The sequence below is a fragment of the Miscanthus floridulus genome, chromosome 2, assembly GCF_019320115.1.
Source record: "Miscanthus floridulus cultivar M001 chromosome 2, ASM1932011v1, whole genome shotgun sequence".
NCBI lineage: Eukaryota > Viridiplantae > Streptophyta > Magnoliopsida > Poales > Poaceae > Miscanthus > Miscanthus floridulus.
The window spans coordinates 28,280,854-28,291,236 of NC_089581.1; positions in this window are offsets into that span (position 1 = coordinate 28,280,854).

The following is a 10,383-nucleotide window of genomic DNA, read 5'->3' on the forward strand; positions in this document are numbered from 1 at the left end:
GGTGTGTTCCGGGTTGGGTATAGTGCGGCCTCTGTCCGTTAGTGTATAGGCTACGTGTCATTATGCCTATCGGAAGGGGAGCCCTACATTCATAGGCCACAGAAACCTAGCGGCCATAACTTGTTAGATGAACCTTTGAAAGGCTTCATAGTGACCCATGCCTACTCACCTTAGAAGTGTTTTAGGAGTAATTAACCCAGGTATATGGGTATCACGACTCAAAGTGAAAGTGTACAACCTCTGCAGAGTGTAAAACTGGTATATCAGCCATGCTCACGGTCACGAGCGGCCTTAGAACCCTTATGGAATAGATGCACACTAAGAATTATCTATTTATGCTAATCATTATTCATGTTTATATTGATCATGTGTTCTGTATTGGGAAATTGAAACAACTTGTTGCTACTCCTAAGCTAAAATTATGACAACTAAAAGTTGAATGTTGTTAAACCTATGTCTAGCCTTTTGAGCCTTATGAACCCTATGTTACACTTGTTGAGTACGACATGTACTTACGCTTGTTTATTTTCATTATTTAGATAAAAATCCTGGATGGGTAACAGATGGCTATGGTAATAATGATTTTTCTGAGGACTTCTAGACTTGTGGTCAACCAATCGACGTCCTTATGATATGGAGCTTCCACGAGAGATCTTTTCGTTATAATTCCACTATATCTATGTGAAGACTCCGTCTTAATATTCATGATGTAATAAACACTTGTGATGATATTATTCATAATTTGTTGGCTTATGTGTGTGACTGATCTTTGGGCGCACATAAGATTTTGCATCCTATTTTATCCTTAAAATCGGGTGTGATAGTAAGGCTGCATCGGTCAGGCCGACCTCTTATGAGCTTTAGTATAAGTTAGTTATCGATCCTTATCTAGTTCAAGTATGGTTGCCATCGGTTAAGCTTGACTTTTTGAATTAGATTAAAGTCAAGTTACCGGCTCTACCTAAGGGTGGCATCATCCGGGTAGATTCATTAAGTTATCGATCTTGCTGATGTTCTTATTGTCATTAGTTTCAGCAATATCAACCTGCCTGATTGAGATCGATCTAGATCGGCCCCACATCCTTTTAGTTCATCGTTTATTTTGCTATATTGCGATATTTTTTACTTTAAACGATAGATTATGTTTTATCGGTCGTTCTACTTCGATCTTGATCGTGCATAGTACGCGGTCAAGGCATGTCTGATCCTGAGTAGGTTTACTAGCTAGTTAAATTTGGTCTATAGCTCGCTATTATGGCTGTAACGATTCGGTCGATCACTACTGTTAGCACTTTAAATTAAGTATGCTAGTTGGTAGATTTGCTTTCGGCCAGGCATGACCTTGGTTGTTTGCTATGCCTAAATCGGCTAAATAGCCATTTGCCCATACTTTAATGTTTATAGTATGTTTTCATGATTCTGTTAAATGTGAATAGATCTATTTACTTTAAAGGTTTAATCTGATACCTTTATTATGGCTGCCATCGATCCGGTCGAACCCCACTGTTAAAATAATAGGTTAGATTTGATGAGTTTATAAAGCTGTTCAAATTAAATAGTCGATTGTTCACATGCTATAATCTTTTTTCTACCTGAATCGGCTATTTTAGCCGATTCGCCTGTGCTTTCACACATATAGCATATTTTTCATGAACCTATCAATATATAGATGGTTTTATAGACTCTTTGACTTTAATTTGTTATCATTATCATAGTTGTATCGATCTGGTCGAACCTCACTGTTGATGGTGATAGATTAGATTCAGAGCGTTTGTAGATTCATTAGTACTAGACAGTCGATTTGTTCGCATGTTATATCATTTCTCGTTAAACTTATCGGCTCAATGCTTTACATTGGTTATATCCATCTGTTGATGATGTTTCTTTATATTACTTATATTTTGGTGTATAGTACTTGTTCTGTCTAGATTAATCAATCATAATAAATAGCTATGACCCATAAGTATCAGTTATTTTGAATTTATACCATCATCATTGATATTAGCCAATAATCTTCAATTCAATGATCCTTGCTTTACTAATATGTTGGATATCGACTATTTAGTCGATAGCCCTATTGAATCGGCTATCTAGCCACATATTGGAACTGTCTGGTGCAACACCGGCATATTCCACCTTAAATTACTGATTATTTTTTCCTTGTCAATTGCAGGGTCCAATTGACTGGCACGCCTCCGGTCCCGAAACCGACTGATCCTGTGTTTGAAGCTAAGCGGATCTCCGGGCTTACTCCAAGCAGATTTTTCTAACTTGCTATGTGTTGATCACATCACCACGTTTTTACGCCGACACACTTTTTGGCACGTTTGGTGGGACCACTGTCGTTTGATCAGGAGTCAGCCAAATCAATCATTATCTATGGGATCAGAATTTAGCTGATCGGCAGTTAATTCATGTGCAACCTTTTCATCGCTGACAAGATTTCGCCACCGCATCTTAGACTTGCAAGCTGATCCTGCATGAATGTGTGCCATCTACATGGGGCTCGTTGTGGCGTGTGGCAATAGGCTGACACGCCAAGTGATAAAATCAAGAAGAACAAAAGCTAATGCCGCTGTACTCCACCACTCAAAGAATATTGCACGGCTAAACAAGGATATACTATGAGGGCAACATGCATGCTGTATTGATTAGCGAGAGAAAGAAAGCATATGCATGCTAGCACGTCCTGTGATGTTAGAAAGCACATGGAGATCAGATACATCCGTGTGATAGAATTTGGCCTTTTGTTCCTGACTTAGGTTACCGTTGTCCGAAGGAAGCAAGAATAGAACATGAAGGAGAAAGTTCGGCTTGAATATTTGAGGAAGGAGATATTTTAATATTGTTTGGCCAAGCTATGCAAGGAAATAAAAGGAGGTCTTGCGATAGAGTTCATGCTTGAAGACTAAAAAGCTACGACAAGCTCTCAGAATCAAAAGTCCAGGTGCATCACGGTGAACTGAATCGACCGCTCACCTCCATCGGCTCCGAGAATAGATAAACAGAGATCGGCTGAGGGGCCAGTGCTGGCTCAGTTTCCACTTTAGCTAAAGCAGTAGGCGACAGGGCCATCTGGCTTGGCAGACGTGACACGACCGGCTCAGATAGAGTAGTCACTAGCAAAGGTACCTCAACAAATCGAGGAACGCTCAGCTGGAAGGTCTCTTATCTGTGGTCTTCATCGACCTAAGAGGATGGTTTTTAGTGGGCTAGATGATTGTGTGACATATATTTTTTATGGCACAAACTTTGCACTTTTGAAAAATCACATGCTTGATCATTTTTGTGCAAAGGGACCTAAGTTTTGGTGGATTGTCACTAGTGGTCTCACTCATGTCTTGGACCTTAGAAATCTCACCAAAGCTCAAAGAGTTCTCTTTGAACTTGATGCACATGCTTATTGTTATCTAATGGATGCTTTGAGCTTTGATTTGATGAAAAAGATAAACTATGTGAGAACCGCTCGTGAGATATGGGAATCAATCAAGCACACCTTTGGTGATTCCTCCACATGGGATGATGGCAAGTTCAAGAAGGAGGAGCCCAAGGAGGTGATACATGAGTGTGTCGGGTATGACCACAATTTGGTGATTGTGGAAGATTGCTCCACCTCATGATCAAGTGATGGTGATGATGATTCTACCTCAAGTTCACTTAACAAGATTGATGATGAAGCCACAAGTAATGCACATGATGATTCTACCTTAAGCACACTTGGTGGTGATCTTGATGATGTTGGTTCATGCTCGAGCCATGATCGTGATGCTGCTACAAACTCTCCATCATCACCACATTGCTTCATGTTACAAGGTGACACAAAGGTACAAAGTGCTAATGTGGTTGACCATGTTGACTCATATGATGAGCTTGTTAGTAGACTTGCTAGCATGAATATAGCTTTAGAAAATGAGGCTAAAACATGTAAATTAAAAAAATGAAAACTCATTTCTAAAGAACACATGTGAACAATAAAAGCATCTACTCTATGTCATTAGTTGTTCACATGAGGAGCTAAAATTGAATCATGAGAAGCTTAGTGTTGCTCATGGTAACTTAGTACAAGACCATGCTTTTCTCACTAAAGAACTTTCAAATAAAAAATCTAAAACTAGTGAGAGCTCATCACATGGGTCAATTAACTAATCACATATTATTGCTAACCCTTGTTATGTAGGGAAGAAGCATGTATCCACCTCTTGTGATGATTTATTTGCTATGCTATGTTCTTCATATTTAGATGCTTGTTCTACTTCCTTGTCTTGTGAGACTAACCTTTTAAAGGAGAACAATGAGCTCAACGAACAAGTGAAGAATTTGAGCAACAAGTTAGAGAGGTGCTACAACTTTCAAGTCACCTTCAAGCATATGTTGAACAACAAAAGAAGCTATGGTGACATGAGTGGCATTGGCTTAAACAAGAGCAAGATCAAAGGTAAGAGATAGGGCAAGAGAAGATATAAAAGAGAGATGAAGAAGCAAGAACAAGAGAAGCTCTCTCATTTCATGTGCTTCAAATACCATGGAGTGGGTCATCTTGCAAATGGTTGCCCCAATAAAGAGAAACTCAATATGAAAAAAGAAGAGGGGCTCAAGTATGTAAAATGCTTCAAGTGTTGCACATGGGGTCATCTTATCTATATGTGTCCAATCAAGCAATTGGTGAAGTAAAAAGAAGAGTCTCAACCAAAGCCACTTGAGCAAGAGAAGACACCCTAAGAGAAAATCAAGATCAACCATGAAGATGGTGGTGATTTGATGAAGAAGAAAAAACAAGAAGGGATGGAAAAGCAAGAGAAAGAACAATGCATCCAAAAATGAATCAAGACGCAAAGCAAGTGAGCAAGAACAAAGAAGAGAAGATGAAGAAAGTGGCTCACACCAAGTGCCATAGTTATGATGACTTGGTCCACCTAGCTTCGGGTTGTCCAAACAAGCTTGAGAAGAAGGCTCAAGCAAACAAGAAGAAGCAAGGCAGTGAGAAGCACCACATGAGCAAGGAACAGAAGGCTCAATCAAAGAGGAAGTGCTACTCGTGCTGGAAAAGGGGACACATAGCTCATTCATATCCTCTAGGTAACACTCCTAAGCCCATTTCAATTAATGATGATTCTATGCTTAGGAAGGATGGCAATGGTACCTCATTGGTTGTAATTTCAAAACATCCCACTACCCATACTAAGGCTTTGCCTAAGTATGTTGCACCTAACTTGAGAGGACCCAAACTTGTTTGAGTACCATCAAAAAGCGAATGAATGTTTGTAGGTACCATGGCATTGGAGGCTTGATTCAATTAGTTTTATATTGTTCATCATGTGTTCAATCAAGTTAAGAAGCTTAGTGCACATCCAAGTCAAGTGAAAATTGAGTGAAGTTCAAGTGCTACAACATACAAGTGTCATTTATCAAGTTGTGTGATGATTTATTGGATATATTTGGCGGCTTGCATATATATGAGTTGTAGCTTGCAAATTGGATGATCATGAGCTAACCAAGGTATATCTCTAGCTGATCTCATTCATTCGGGTGCATATGAGTTCATTGAATTGGATATATATCTATTTGTTACTTGTTATAAGATGATTGAATGGATAAATGCTTAGTAATCAAGTTTGGACTGATTTATGTTGGATAAATTCATAAGATGATTTTTAGTGAGTGGATTGAATGGATATATGTCTTATGAAAGTATTCAAACAAGTGTGTTTCAAGTTTAATTCACATTTGATGAAGTATAGCTTAAGTATTGAAATCTGTCTATTATTGCAAATCTGAGTGAGCTGTGATCTTAGCCATGTTTGAGTGATCAAAACTTATTAGATTATCATAAAATTGGTGTACATGCTCTAGACTTATGGTATAAGATTCTATTCAAAATTTATGAGAATTGGATAAGAAATACTTTGGTTTTGGAGTAGATCTTGTCAGCTATAGTGCAGCAGTTTTTTGCATGGAGTAGTGATGGAAGATTTGATTCTTGGACGTTCATATGAGGTCCAATGAAGCTCAAATTTTTACAGCTGCTAAATGACTTAGTAAAGCACATCTCCACCAAATTTCGTGGCATTTGGATCTGTACATTGGGAGTTATGGATTATTCTTTGAAGGGTTCAGAATCTGCTAGAAGAGTGACAAATGCTGGATTGATCTAGAGTCACTTTGATTGAAAGGTCCTCAAGTTGAAAACAAATTTATAAGTGATTGAGGCACCCGAGTTTGGTTTTGGATTGTTCTAGAAGCATGACTAGCAAATGAGTATAAGGTCATTTGATTGCGGAGTGTACTTAGCACATATTTGATACTCAAATTGAAGATCAAGACCAAACTCAAGATGAAGATGAAATTTAAGTTCTAGTGACAAATTGGAGATCATTAAGTAGAAAGAAAAGGACTTAAATAAGTAGAAAGAAAATGACTTAAAGAAAAAGGATTCAAGGTTTTTTATTAAATTAAGTTCATCACTTTGATCAATCAAATAAGTCATTTTAAGTGAGTGTCAAGAATGGTTATTTGGAGAGAGGTTACTTGTCCCTAGTGTAGAGGCTTGTCGCTTATATGTAGTTAAACCAAGTGTGGTACTTGGAAGGCTAATATAGAAGTGGTGATCCGATGAACATTTGAGATGCTTAGTTGATGCAATCAAAAGGGTTGATTAAGAAAAGCAAGCAACGCCCAAAAGAGAGCAATTCATGAATATTCAAGTGGTATTCTCATGGAAACGTTGATCAAAATAAGAAACAAGCCAACCACAACTCAAGATAGTGCACTTGATCTTAAGTGGTTCTTAATTCATATAGGTGAAGAATGGACTCTATCTATGATGATTGGTCTTCACCAAGCTTATAATTGGACTTTGCATTGCTATTGCTATTGCGGAGGCTCATTAGAATCTAATTACTATCCTCGACTCCAAGATAGCAAAGGTATCATTGTAACATACATGATCATTTCATCCTTTACTAGTATGCAGTTAGTGCATATAGTACATGCTTTATAGGATCTTACATAACAAATAAAATGTTTAAATTCATAGCCTACCATTATTGCTTGTTTGATTAATTGATCTAGTGGTAGTGTATGAGTTTGTTCATGAGCTAGTAAACCTAAAGTACTTGATTTAATTTGGATTGCTAACAAGTGACAAGTATAACATTGGCAAGATAACCCTTGCAAGAGGTGTGAAGAAGCTTGTCATTAGTTCAAACCAGACTTGAAAGCTTAGGCAAATCAATTTAGTTTAAGTCAACTTAGAAGCTCATGATAAGTGACAAGTGTATGAGCATAAGACAATAATGCAAATAGATATCTAGTTTGGTTGTGTCAAGTGGTATCTAGATTTATCAAGTGGTATTCACAACTGGTGTCTAGATCAACTTACAAGTGATATCCTACAAGTGGTACTCATGAAGATAGCAAGTGTTCAAGAAATGGTTTTTATTGACAAATCCAACAAGTGGCTCTATGATAGTAAATTCTTAGAGGCTGCATCGAGTGGCATTAGGTGATCAAGTTGCAAGCAGGTGGTGCTTGTTACTCTTGGAGGTTGCCACCTCCTAGATGGCTTGGTGGCTTGTGACTCCGATGAAGCACACAAGAAGATTATACGGTGCTCTAGAGAAGAATTTGTGAGAGGGATTGTGCTCACCATGCGGGGATCGCAAAAAGTAACTCTAGTAGAGCATGTCATTGAGCTACCCTCACTTTCGGGGTTGATTCTTGCGGTGCCCGATGTGCGGGTTTGGCGAGTGATGCCAATTAGCCGCCGAACCACCAAATGAGCGGTCGACACAACGGGGACTAACGTGTTCGCAAGCACGTGAACCTCGGATAAAATCATCATGTCATCCTTGTCTTCCTGTTGGTTTGCATTCTCATCACACAAGCTTATATTTACTTTTTATACATTGTGCTTGTGTAGTTGCTCTTGTAATTAGTTTGCTTGTGTAGCTTGCTAGTTACCTTCTTGCTTGTGTAGCATAGAAGTAGCTCCCTTGTGTGGCTAATTTGGTTTGAGTAACCTTATTAGTCACATTACTTAGTTTGTGTAGCTAAGTATTCTACGCTCTCTAATTCGACATTAGTTGTCTTGTTATTGAGTATTGCTAGTGAGCTTATGTGGCTTTGTGCTTTTACTTACTAGATTGTGTAGGAGCTCCCTCGGTTGTGCCAAGTAGTAGTGGCGTATGTTTGTTTGACCTTACTCTAGAATTGGTTAGGGGAGCTCTAACTAGCTCGGTACCTTTGTTGCCTAATTAGGATCTTTTCTAAGGTGCTTAAGAAATTAGACAGATGGGTGTAGTCTTTGTTAGATCGATAATTTTAATTCCGCATTTATTATGGTTAGCCGACACGTTTAATTTTAGAAAGGATTACTTACCTCCCCTCTAGTTTGCCATCTCGACCCTACAATGGAGGAGACCAGCACGACAAGTTCCACCATGTGCGAGGTCATGGCTCTCCACCACTTGGTACTCAGATCTGCAATGGGAAAGAGATGGAGTGACGCCAATGAAGCCAGCGCCAACCAAGAACGCCACATCGAGCATGAGCAGCGACGCGGCCATTGCGACAACGAGCGCGCGGCAGGACCTCGGTGGTAGAGAGGAGGAGGCGTCGACCTTACTTCCTCTTAGCGGCCGGTGACATGAGCTGAGAGGAGGGGTGCGGGTGGGGATTGGGGAGGCATAACAGCTTTTAGGCTGAAGCAGCAAGAGAGGAGAGATTTTTTGTCTAGGGTTTCAGTAGGGAAGTCCTCTTTTATACTTCATGGGCGCAATGAGGGTCATTTGATCTTGAATCGATGGTCAGAAGGTTATGGACTAAGTACAGTAACGGATCGATTTTGAGGTTTAGGCCCATTATTGTCCTGTGTTTATTATTTTTATAATTTATAGTAAAATTATGGCTTTTATTTTATGGCTATAAATGAATTCAAATAAAAAAGTCAGCAACTATAAAGTTTTAGAATTTATCGAGATCTACACCTTTTGTTTTGGTCATTTCTCCATACGAGTTTATTTTAATCATTTAAATTTTGAATTTCAAAATACGAGAAATTCAAACAGAATTTTAAGATAGTAAATTGTTTCAAATGGAAAAGTCAGCAACAACAAAGTTGTACAACTCATAGAGATCTACAACTTTCATTTTGGCAATCTTTTTATGTGACTTTATTTGAATAATTTAAATTTTGAATTTTAAAAAATAACAACTTCAAATAATATTTTAAAATAGCAAATGATTCCAGCTGAAAACTCATCACCAATAAAGTTGTAGAACTCATCAAGGTCTATAACTTTTATTTTGGTCTTTTTTTTCATCCGACAAAGTGGTGGTATAGATTGTTCATAAATCCATAAATTTCTCACATAGTTTATGAAACTATACGAGAGATATATCAATTTGTGAACAATCCCTCTGTTCACTTGAGCTTATTCAGAACTACTTTTCAATCATGGAACAGTGTTATTCTCTTATAACATTTCGGCAGAAGCATCAGCATAAGCCAAATTTCAGCATCGATGAACAGAGTGACTACCACCTTGTCAGATGAAGCAATGACCAAAATAAAAGTTATAGATCCTGATGAGCTCAATAAATTTTATATTTATAACTTTTTTAACTAAAATCATTTAATGTTTCAAAATATTGTTTGAAGTTGCCATTTTTGGAAATTCGAATTTTAAATTGATAAAACAAAGTCACATGAAAAGATGACCACAATAATAGCTGTAAGAACACAATAAACTGATAGAACGTGATTTTAGAAACTTTTAGGGGAAAATCATCCAATTTAGAGTTCATATGAGTTATACAAACTAGTTTCAAATTTTATTCACGCATTCAAAAGTGAAAAACTACTATTCTTATATTCTTAAGATTCCTAAGAAGAACTTCACAAGTGGGTGATGTAGGGGGTGCATTACCTGATAGAATTATGGGTTTTTTTTTGTCGACGCCGTTACAATTTTTCGAGATATGTTATTACACTTCGCGTGTTTGAAGAACTATCGTTATAATTCGGTTCCTGATCCATCCATACCATTTTCTACACATCTCCTGTGCATGGGCCCACTGTACCTACATGAATACGCGTAGAGGCCCACTGTCAGGTCGTATGCGAGGCCGAGCGGCGGCGCTCGCCCTGGCCTTCCTCGGCGGTGCTCTCGAATGCGATCTTCCCGGCCACGTCGCGGTTAGCCTCGAGCTCGACCGGGGACTCGCGGCCGCGGCCGCGGTGGCGTGCCGGACCAGGAGAGCCGAGGAACCGCGGCGAGTACAGGATCGAGGTCAGGGCAGGCTGCCGCCCGAAGCCCCAGCCGGAGCAGCCCTTGGCGGCGCCGTTCAGCAGCAGGTCGCCGGTGGGGAGGATCAGCATGTCGC